Here is a 12,368-nt window from a genome sequence, read left to right on the forward strand (position 1 = left end):
TCCCGTGGGATGCATGGTACAAGATGCCTGGTACTGGTACAAGTACAGTTTTTTCTTGGGAATTTATGAGAATATGCAATGCTATTATAAGCAGGACAACCATTTCTGTAATAAATATTTATATTCCTTCTTCTGTCTGGGTTTCTACGTGACCATTGTCATAGGTACAAAAATCATAGATACCCAAGTGTTTACTCAGTCTGGAAGCTTTTTGGAACAGGTGCTCACTCTTAGGGATGTTTCATATGACTTTGTTCTTTTTCATGATGAAATGTATTAAGATAAAAGAAGAAAACTTTATTTAGAGGTGGGCTATGTTAAAAATAGATTAAATGTTCATTTTAATATAAATAAAGTTAAAATTTAAATCAAACATTGTTTGTAAATCTATCCTTATTTGTATGTGATGTCTTTTTATAAAAAGTCGAAATATGAAAGTTTTTTAATGCAGGATAGATTCTTATCGTGAGGCGTAGTAAGGTTTTAGAGGTATTTACAGTAAACTGTCATCAAATATGTTTTAAATCCAATGTTTTAAGTGATCAGACAGTATTTCCAAAAGCTGTTATTCAGAAAAACAAAGTATTTGCTGTTTTTTTTTTAAAGTATGCAGACACCAAAAAATGCTGCTTATAGAGCTTCAATCTTCTGTAATTATATTAGATACAGTAGCTAAATCAGTATTTCTAAGTGCATAATTGTAAATCTATTTGACAACCAGGGAAAAAGTTTAGCTGTCAAGCAATTATTATAGGATCATTAATTTTTCTTTCAAAGGAAAAGTTTGGTTATGCTGAAATTTGTAGAGTGCTATAGAAGTTCCCAGCATACTTAGCTTCATCTTGCTTAGATAAATTTATTTTTTAACAATTAATTCCTCAAAAATGCCTTTCACTGCAAACTTGTTTCTTGTGAGGATTATTTGAAATCTGCATAGGATGAATCTTCAATGATACAAGATTAAACACTAAACAAGCGACTACAGCTTGCATCTTGTATGTGAACAAAAGCTTAGCCCTTTAATGATTTTTAGCTCTCCTAGTTTTATTGGCACTATTTAATCTCAAAGTGTGTGTCTATGTATATATATATATACACACACACACACACACTTTATGTTTCATATATAGCCTTTTTTTTCCTCCCCTAAAACATTTTTTCTAATGGCAGATCTGTCCTCTCCTATATAGGGCATTTGATGACCACAATGCATTTGCAGTGACCCCTGAGGTAGCAATGTCAATGCTGGTATAGTTACACTATGCAGCACAGCTGAGGATTCTATCAGAGGTACACCATGAATTTGAAAATTAGTAGCTCCATATTGCATGTAATCTCATTAGCCTGGGTCTTAGCTCTTCTGACAGAGCAGTAGTGAATCTGTTTCAAGAACTAGGCTGGTTAGTGTTTTGACATCTCAGTACCAAGATCTACTGTGCAAATATTTCAGATGGATTGGTGGGAGGCAGAAGTTACTATCCAAAATCCAGACAGCAATCAGTACTTGCCATACTAGTAGTAAATTCCTGAGACCAGGTTTTCACCTGGTATAAAATGGAGTAGCTAACCTGTGATGAAAATGATGAAAATATCCAAAATTGATCTAAGTGTAAAGTGATAATTTTTAATGGGGAAAAGGATATGTTTTTCTGATATCTAATGCAACAAGGTTGTGTTTTAGTGCACAGTATTTAGTCAACATCTCTTTTGACATTACAACTAGCAAGCCATGGGTCATATAGCTTTTTTGTTTTAATACTGTAACTATCTTCAGTTGTTCACTTTAAATAATGTCTACATTCTTGACAGGAAGTATTGTTCCTTCTTTTTGTTTAAAAAAGATGCAGATAATAGGTTTCATTGAATTGTTATTGTGCATTGTTCTTACTAAGCACAATACCATCTAGAGGACACCGTATTTACTCTGAACAGTCTGAAATGTTCTTGTCCTTTAAGGTTTTTCTCTTTCAGGATTTCAGTCTTAATTTTGACAGTCTGACGGAAGTATATCCATCCTACATCTATTGTAATCTCTGTCTTTTTTCAGAAATGGGTCAAGCACTACTGTACTTTAAGAATGAGCACCTACCCCCCCCCATTGGGGCCCCCGATTTTTTTCTGTCTTCTTCCTTTTTTTTCGTGTGGGTGTTCACATTCACTGGGCTGTTTTCCAAGCCCTCTTTCCTTTCTATGAGCCAGTGGAAAACAGGATCTTCATCCTTTCCCCCTAACACTCTGAAGGAGAGCTTCTAGTGTTTGGTCTGAAGCTCTGCATCTGGAGTTTGCTTTAAAGAGAGGAAGTAGTGGTTTCCCAGAGCTCTGAATAGTGGATGAACCACTAAAGTGATCATGCAGCACAAGTCACACAGTGGGCACTTGTGGGGAGAAATGTGTTAAGACCAGCCTCTTAAGAGAAAAAATGGAATCTCCTATTTCATGCCATCTTCCCTGACATCAAGTCAATGAGTCCAGCTGGAGTCTCATGTGTGAAGTCTTTATTCTCTTTTTGACCAGTCTGAGTGAACAGACCATCCCAGCATGTAGCTTGTGCACCTGAGAAACAGCCATTGAGGTACTTAGTACTCATGTCACACCAACCTGGAAGCTGACTTTTGCCCTACATGGTCCGAAGTCATGAGGTTAATACAGCTTTCATTTGATTTTCCTTCAGGTATCTAAAGGCAGAGAAGGAAACAGGATAGGCTGAGTTGAGCTCTCCTGTGAAATCGTAATTTGGCAGTCAGGGTTGCACAGCTGAGAAAAGAGAGAAGTGGGAAAAAGAATGAAAACAAGCAAATGCTGAGCAAGAGATTTTGGCCTTTGCGTTGTTTTCCTGCCTCTGGAGAAGGTAAATGTACCCAGGAAAGCATTTCTGACACTGTTCATATGAGACTATGGATCTGTATGGAATACTTGAAAATGCATAAATTCCTTACTAATTACACCTTAAACAAACATTTAATATAATTTCAGACTTAATTTCATCATACTAATGAGCCACCAACAACTGTCCTTTGACCCAAAGCTTACAGCCCCTGGCAATTTTATTTCTACTTATCACATCAGGATGTCTTTAGATGACATTTTTACAGGATGACACAGCTAATAATTTGGTATCTTAAAAGAAAATGAAGTAAAAGATATTCTTCTGGGGAGTTAAAATTATCAGGATTATGCTGCCTATGAGGGGTTTAATGAAACAAAAACAGCAGCACCAAAGTGACTTTTGAATGCAGAATTTTGTGATAAATATTTTGAGTTCTTCTTGTTTCCACTCTAACTTTTTGTTTATAAAAATATTGTGTCAATAACAAAAGAAGATAGACATTGGAATTACCTACTGAGTTACAGGGTAAATTTGCAAATGCTTTGACCTCTTCTGGTATGGTCCTACGTGTTCACAGAATTCAAACAAATCCTTTTAATAGTTAAAAGTGTCTTTAGAAAATTCTTAAAATTGATCTTGTTTTTAAAAAAGCACTGGAAATAACCTCAAAGTGTAAAATAAAGATGCTAATGGCAGGCAAAAATCCAACTTTTTTCTCCTTCATTCTGCACCTAATTTCTTCCCTCCCTCCTGCTATCTGAAAACACATAAGTAACCTCTGGTCTCGCAGAATCTCAGCAGGTCACAGTCTTTCATGTATTTATTTTCCCAATTCACAGTGCTCAATTACCTCATCATTAAAAAGAATTATATTCTAGTGAATCCACAAAAGTAGCATAGAAAGTTTAAATAATTTGTTTTATACCTTCATAGAATTAGAGTATAGAAGAAGTGATCAGAATGCAGTTCTGCAGCTACCTTCCAGGTAAGTAATAAATTATGTTAATCTTGTTCTTTTTATGCCCACAAGTTGTGCATTCTGTGGTACACATTAACACATTTTCTACAGGTGTAGTGGAGTGTGCTTCATCTGAGTGCCAGTCCATAACTTAGCTGTAAGGGTACTCCACTGGGAGAAGGAGACACAGTAGAACCACCTTAAATTAAGGAGACGAGGAACACTCTCACAGGGAGTAACCTTGTTATAGCTCAGAGCCTAACTACCTGTGGGCTGCATAGGTGCTTCACTTGGCTGTTGTGTATTTGAATAGAGAATAAATAAATGCTTCTCATTTAATTTACTGAAGTTTCTAGACTTTTAAGTCCATTTCTGGATCTAGTGGTATTAATTTAAAGACGATTATTTGTTTCATAATTAACGTGTTTCATAGACTAAGACAACAAAATGGAGCAGAACAATGTAAATCCATTTATGAGACAGACTGGAGCAAAGGGCTGGAAATTGGTCTGTAGGAACTTTCTCCAGGATGATATAAAGTTCACAGTCAAAAGAAGGGAATCTTTCTGCTGCTATCTGTACCCTCTATATCAGGTTCTTCAGCTTTGTATGATGCAATTTAACCAGCTGTGGTATCATAGTACCTATGTCATATTATTCCTCCCAGTGGAAAGACTCAAATGATTATAATTAATCAAACAATTAAGTACTTTGTTGAACTGGGACTTAAACAGAGGAGCCAGAAAACATCTGAAGGCAAAACAGAGCCTATGCATTTTAATCTTCTCTTTCTCCCCATTAATCCTATACAGGACATAACATGTTGTTTTGAAAAAAACCCTGCATTTTAAGCACAGTTTGTCCCATAATCTGTATCACACATTTGGCAGCCTATGTAACTTTGATAATGGAAAATAAATTATCGTGCACAGAATACCAAAATGTTAATTATGCTTTTCATTGGCTTCAGCTAAATCCATGTTTTGTAAGGGATTCAGGCATGCAGAACTACAACCCAGAGGCTGAAATTACAGCTTGCCTTTTGCAGGGCTTGCAGATCATAGAAAGCATGTTGTCGATGTATCGTTAAAATGACCTTTTGATGAGAAGAGAAAGAATGGAACTATAGATGCTCAGTGAATACGTACTGCATGCTCAATTATAATTACTAGAGGAACTGGTCTGAGCAAGAATATATTAGCAGATAATGTTAATTATTTAAGAAAGAACAACAGAATAAATTTGCATGTAGATATTATATATAGAAAGCAGTGGTACTGAATCTATGTAATACAGTACCTGAAGCAATCACATTTATTTTATGGACATGCAAAACTGATGAACTAGAAGGTGACTTTTTAGTGCAGATGTACTTCAGGCATTAATTCATTAACAATACAAGAATGACTAATAAATACTTGAAATAAGCTGTGCTTCTCATATCTATCTCTAATGAGGATATAATTAAAAGTAAGTTGCAAATGGTAAGTCTTGTGTGAAATAAAGTTCTTAAGTAAAATTAATAATATCTTCAGTGAACTGACAAAAATGTTTTTCTCAGAAATAATCACAGGGATTTGTAGATGTTTACTAATGAACTCATACGCATTAGAAACAAAAAATGCTTTTTCTCATCTGTTGAATACTATGGCACTTACTTCAAGATCAATGGAGTCCTATTGCCTTCATGATATATACAGGACAACATAGCTCTTAAAGGCATATATGAGAGCTTCTGTCTCTCTCTCTGTGAGTTCGACTTCTGAGTGATGAGCTTCTCAGAGAGCATTCTCTTAATGGTATCTTCAGTGCAAGGTGAAAAAACCCCAAAACTCTACAAGGTAAAAAGAAAAAAAAATCTCTAATGTTTCACACATCTTCGCCTTCCTTTTGATTATCTCATTCCAGACAGAAAGTATTTCTATCTGAAACCAAAGACATTTGTTGAAAACTATTTTCTTCCACTGAAACCGCTCTCTGGGAGGCTTAGCTGTCAATTCACCACTCAAAGAGCAGTGGCTTGCAGGGTAAATATATATTTTTCTTAACCCTTTGAAGAACTCAGACTCTTTCAACCAGTGACTTCCCAGATCTCAATACATTCCCCAGTCCTGTCCCAACCTCCTCTCAGCACAGAACCCCAAACTACACATTTGCTTCCAAGGGAAAGAAATGTGGGCATGTGGGCAAAAAAATGAGCAATAGGAAATGAGCAGTCCTCTGTGTGCCCAGGAAGAATGACTGAAGGACTAATGCCAGAATGGGTCACTGTGACAGTCTCCAGTCATGAACATGCATGACTATGGACACAAAGTCATGTTGTCATCTTCTTTGTGTGTATAGGACTTAGTAGGGCCTACACCATGCTTTAGCATTAAAGTCTAACTCACTCTGTAACAGACTATGTCTCAGAAGTCAGATAACAGTGAAATCACATGAGCAGCACTGTACTCAATGTGTTCTTGTCTTCCCCAGGCCTCTAAAATTCTTGTGCTTAAGAATAAACAATATATGTATAAGAATAAGCAACGAATAAGTGAATAAGTAAAGACTTTTGATCCCCTGCTTTACCACCAGTCTGCTGCTGAGGGCTGTTCCTACCTGAAATGTGAGCTCTGTGCCAGGGAAGCTTGAGATGGGTATACCTAAGCCACTGTAGGCTTGCAGGGGCTGGTGCACTGATCTGTAGAGGCAGATCATGAAGCTTTGCTGGTAAAGAAAGATGTCATATGTAAGAACACAGCAGTGTGCTTGAGGATGCAGGTTTTTAATTCTAAATTTCAGTCAGAATAGAAAATTTCATGTTTCTTAATGCTTTTTTGTTTTGTGAAACAAACTTGTGTTAACTATGAGTGAGTTTAAATTGGGATTATGGTCACTTTGCACACAGATCACATATAATTAAATTATTCCCTATCTTAGTTATTAAGAGCCAACTATTGTATTATCTTTTAATCATTTTAATGTTTCTTGTAGAATACCTATGAGATCAGGAAGAACTGTTAGCTTTCCTGGGCACGGAAAGACTGAAGATCACACATACTGGAGTACTGATTTGAAATCTCTAGGAATCTAGATCCATGTGACTTGCCCAGAAGTTAAGGAAGAAAAGACAGTGGGGAAGGTCGGATTTCAGTCCTACTCTTCCGGACAGTCTCCTCGAGTTTCTGAACAGTGGAATTATAATACTGGTCTGTCTTTTCTTCCTTTCTGCAACTGTGAATGTGCCTTTTTCACATTTTTTTTTCAACATCGCCCCACTCATGCTCTTTCATGCTGTTCCAGGTTGCTAGTACTCCTCTAATGTCATATAGCCACTGGGCTTCGATTCCCCTAAGGAGAGATATTTGTCTCATGCAATTCTGTTGAGAATCTTAGGTACAGCCCTTATAAAGGTCTGGTTTAAAACTCGTAATATTATATCACTCTCAGCATACTTTGAAAAAGTGGCTATGATTATTGCTATACAGACTTTAAATTTTTGGCTTTCTGGTTCTGGAAGAATATTTAGAAAGGCTCTCAGCTGCTCTTGTTACCAGCACAGCGGTTATAAATGCTATACAAGAAGCAGTGTATATAAGAGTTGACATGTTCCTTAGTATGCAAATAGGAAATAAAAATCTTTAATTATGTATAAAGATTCAGGATTGAAAGGCCTGTACCTGCATCTAGAAAAAATCTGAGACCCACACTGCGTTTTCTTCCAAATGTGTTACATGAACAATAATATAAAAACCGCACAAAAACCAACCAGATTTATTATTAAGGTCCCACAATGTCAGGATATTTTCTGGGTATGAAATTAAGGATGTATGGTAGTTCCAGTTCCATTCAAAGACAATCAATCAGCTACAAAAATGACTTAATATAACATGGGTCACCTGTTTCAATTATTATTTATCTCTTATTCCCTCAGTTCTGTGTGGTGGCAATTCCTGTCTTACTGAAACAAATACCTCTTGTAAATTTGGAGAATCCCAGGTTCGAATAGTTCGAATCGTTCATAATAGTTAATTTTTGAAATAGTGACTTTTTGAAACCCCTCCACATTTTAATAATTCCAAAGCTTTCATTAAAAAGAACTATAAAATCCACTATTTGTTTAAGAGTAGCATACTGACACACAGACTTGGAAAATATCTTGCACTTAGAATGTAATAAATTGGCTTTTTCAGATTTGCTGAACATGTTAAGCCATTCTTGCTGTAGAAGGGAAAATAATCCTTGAATTTGGTGTTCTTATAACTGGACTATTAATGCATTGATTATTTGAAATCAGTGACATATAGACTTGACAGAATGTTCTTTATGTTTCCTTCATTTTGTTTCCTGTGTTTCAAAACAGTATTTTCCTTTCTTCTCCACAACTTGATAAGGGGTAGGAAATATGCAATACAGTGGAGATTTTAATAAAAACTACAGCCTGTAAAACATACAAGTAGAGGTGAGGTTTTTTTACAAGAATTAGTACTGGTTTTGGAGAATGTAAGGGGGAAAACATGAACATCTTCCAGTTACTAGGGTATTGATAGACCTTGCTTTCTGCCAGCAGATAACTCGAGTCTTTAGTGTGTTCAAGATTTGTCTGTCTATATTCTGAAACTACAAAGAAAGTTGTTTTTAATTCAACACATATATTTGAAAATGAAATTATGAAACTTTTTTTAGCAGGTGTCCTCATTCCTCATTTTGATATGTTTTCCACCTGCTGCAGAACGAGCAAAACATGAAGCAAACATTGTAATGTGGGCATTAAATATTCAATCCAAATACTAATACTAAGGGTTGATTTTCTTCCAATTTTAATGCAGCTGGAAGCTGACAATGAAGTCCAAGCTAAGCTCTAAAGTTACTGGTGTAATAAAAATTATAATTTTATTTGCAGTAACAATCATTTGTAGATACAAAATTATCTTCAGAAATCAAAAATTTGAGCCAATTTGGCTCAGGTACATTTGTACCAACTTTATGATTCCAATGAGTCTGCAAGCCTGTAAATGGAGGAGCAGAGTTTCAACAAAATTCACATTCTGTTTTCAAAGAATACATCTCATTGTGTAAATATTCTCAACTGATAGAGTAGCTGATCTTCTCCTTGAGATAAATAACCATGGCCTCTCAGTAACAACCAAAGATAAGAAGGAAAAAGCAATGTTGGAAGCATATCACAGAATGATACTTGATGATACTGTGTTTTTGCAGTCACAAAGCAAGTCTTTAACAGTAGATAGCTGTGATTGTAAATAGGTATATATAGCTTCAATTCTAGGTATGCAGGAGAAACTTATTGTAACAACTTTTGACAACTTTTTTTTGTTTTAGTTATATATGCCTATTCTTCATTTCTATTCTTAAAATATGGGGTACTGATGTCAATAAAAAGAGATGGATTCACAGGCAGCTATAAGAATGTGAATGATTTTCAAAGCAGTAGACAGAAAAGGAGGGGGATTTTCAGAATAAAGATAGTGTGATTTGGAATGTATTCCCTATAAAATACAACAAAAAAATTCTGTAATGGGCAAAAGAGGAAGAAGTTGCAACTAAATCTCAAACATGTTCAGAGTCACAAAAGTGTATATATAAAAGTTCATCAAAGTTTTCAATGGAATTGTACACCTTTGCTTTCTTCTGATAATGTTTTTTCTTCCCCAAGTTTCAACTTTTCAAAAGAAAAAAAATTCCAAGCCCATCATGGAGCATGTAAAGGGAAAACTGACAAAGCTTGTATTGTAATTAACTTTTCCAGATTAATTTCATAGGCCTTGCAAAAAATGAGTAAGCATTTTCAGCCAAATCAGAACATTTACTCTGCCCAAACTCCATCCTTCTGAGTGGCTTTTGTTGAAGATTCTGCTTTCACAGATTCCCTCTTTTACAGAGAAATGAAATTAAAGGAAAATGGAAAGTTCATAAAGGTAGACTGATAGGGAGGGTAGGAAAACTAACCATTGCTACCATATTAAATGCTTTTGTTATTGCACTCCTTGCTACACTTTTGCCATCTAGAAACTGCATTTTAAAGAAGAGGTGATTTAATTCTACAGATCAGAACAGTATATTTCAAAATGTAATATATTTGCATCTCATAAGGGATTGATCTGGTGGAATAAATGTTGAAACTGAATGTAATCTCACTGCTTAGTCTTTTCCATTGTTCCCTACTGTTCCTTATTGTTATTTCATGTTCAGTAGTTATGTTTGAATAAAGTGCTTTTTTTCATAATTCAGAATTTCTAGTGCTATGTCCCTGTTTCTGATAACACTTAAATTTATGTCCAAAATTTCATCTGTTATTATGTGCTGCAGCCATGAACTACACTCACAACAGGCCATCTTCGTTATAGCAGAACTGGGTTGCATAACATTTTTAATAAAATTACTCTTATTTTCAATAAAGATATGACCACATATTCAAATAAATACCATGTAAAGACAGCTGCTTGCTCATTGAATAGTCTCCAGCAGCAACAAAGGCTCTAAAAAGGCTGGATTAGTGTTGGATGGATCCCAGTAGCAGCTGTAGGGTGAAAAGAGAATGACCCATAGGTAATGCAGCTTTTTGTGAAGAACTGAAGAAGCACAGAAAATGCTCTCCATGCTCCATCCTTCTTCTTCAAGTGCATGGTGCAGATTCTGGAACAAATTGGCATCTGTAAAAGCCATTGTCAATGGACACTGTTACAAGGGCAATAGTCTGATTTCTGCTTGCGGGAAGGAAAGTCTGCATGATGAGCACCTTTCTGCACATTAAATAGTAAAATGATTCCAGAATCTTTGTGCTGACTGACCATAAAGATGAACAAACAGATAGAAAAGTACTCCAGTCAATGCAAATCTGAAGAAATTCAGTATATATCAAAGGAACTATTTCATTTATTTCAGTTTCATTCAAATATAGACAACACTACAATCTCATTTTCTGCAATTACGCTTTGTAAACTATAATGCTTATAAATAAAAATTGAGCATGTGACTTTGTTATCAACAATATAGAATGATGTACAGTGATGGTTTTTGTATTAGACACCTTTTCATTATTGGTTTCTCTGGGTAATTAGTTATCGTATCCAGATGTATAGGGTAAGGAACCTCCCAAATCAGATGTGAGTACAGATACAAAATCTTAATTTTGTATCAGAAGAGTAATCTGAAGATGGTGTTTTTGCACAAGTTGTTTATCCCCAAAACCATAACAATGTATAGTACTTTACTACATTTTAAACCAAAGACAACTAAAATAATCATGGCCAGTCTGAGCACTGAAGCTGTAAAGCTACTGACCTGCATTTTCAAAGGGGCATGTTCAACCCATGTGACAATGTAATTGCCACCAGCAGTGATGAACACAGGCAACATATTATGCTTACATTAAAAGCATCTAATATTTATAAGAATAATTTTTAAATGTTTTTCATTTTCATCAATATTTTTAGAAATTTTAGTGTTTACATTACTGATTGAAACTAAACTTTGTTTCTAATAAAACTCTGATTAAAAGCCATGTTTATGGAAAACAGCAAGTGGAGCAGGCATTTCATTTATTGTAATTAACAGGTTAGCAAAGTATCCCTGTCATAGTTTGAAAGTAAAACAAAATTATGTACATTCCTTTGGCATCTGTAATAAGCAGTGGTAGAAGGGAAATAACATTGCTTTACTCTGTAATGCTGCAACACCCAGCATACATCACCAGTCAGTCCTGAAACATCTTCTGCACTAGCTGTGAGAAATTTATTCCTGCACTTTGTTCAGGTGACTCTGTTAGGGATGTCTCTTGTACATACAGAGAGGTATGCACAGGCAAAGTCTGAAGGCTGAATTTCCTGCATTTCAGTATCAACTAAAAAATCTAGAAATAATGCCTCAATATCTTTGCCAACCTACCTTACCTATTTCCCTATAACCAGTGCTACATATAGTATGAAGTTGCATAAGTAAATATAATATTGGGTAAAATTAAAAAGGAAAGTCAGAGTTTTCTTGCTGACTCATCTGTAGCACTGTACCACCTTTGACAGTGACCGTTATCAGTACCCCTAAAAGCAGCTGAAAAGTATGTGAAGTAAATAAAAAAGCACAACAAATTATTTTCAGTTGTTACAGACCTGAATTATTTTCAAAGTGGTGACTGACTGATGACAGTTTCTGCACTCTCCTGAGTAATCCAGAAATAAATCAACTAACACCTCTGTTTTGTCTTTTTCTTCTTTTTTATTTATTTAGGCCAGCATATCAAATAGTGTGTTTCAGTAAGCATGGAAGCACTTTGGTATTGGAGGCATTTGTGTTCAGGTGCCGATCATTCAACGGTTTATTCCAGTTCATAAAAGTGCGAGTAACAGGGAGTTTCCTCCGCAGATTTTTTTCCCATGTATCCTCTGAGAAAGCCTGAATGTTTTCCAGAATGGTGGTATGAAACTTGGTGTCCTCAGCTTTCACAAATTTTAAAAGATCTGTGACAAACTGACTTTGGTCTATCACATTTAGAGTCTCACTCACAGGCTTGCTGACTGTTACGTGTAGGTTGGCATCTTTGAAGTAGTGTATCTGGAGGAGAAACATCCCTATAACTTCAGTGGT

General features: G+C 35.5%; 1 pseudogene; it reads right to left on the minus strand.

The window, feature by feature from the left end:
• Positions 1 to 12,020: 12,020 nt before the first annotated feature.
• LOC104467047 overlaps positions 12,021 to 12,368 on the minus strand; it is a 989-nt pseudogene continuing 641 nt past the window's right edge.

Source organism: Pterocles gutturalis, unplaced genomic scaffold (assembly GCF_000699245.1).
Source record: "Pterocles gutturalis isolate BGI_N339 unplaced genomic scaffold, ASM69924v1 scaffold28994, whole genome shotgun sequence".
Lineage (NCBI taxonomy): Eukaryota > Metazoa > Chordata > Aves > Pterocliformes > Pteroclidae > Pterocles > Pterocles gutturalis.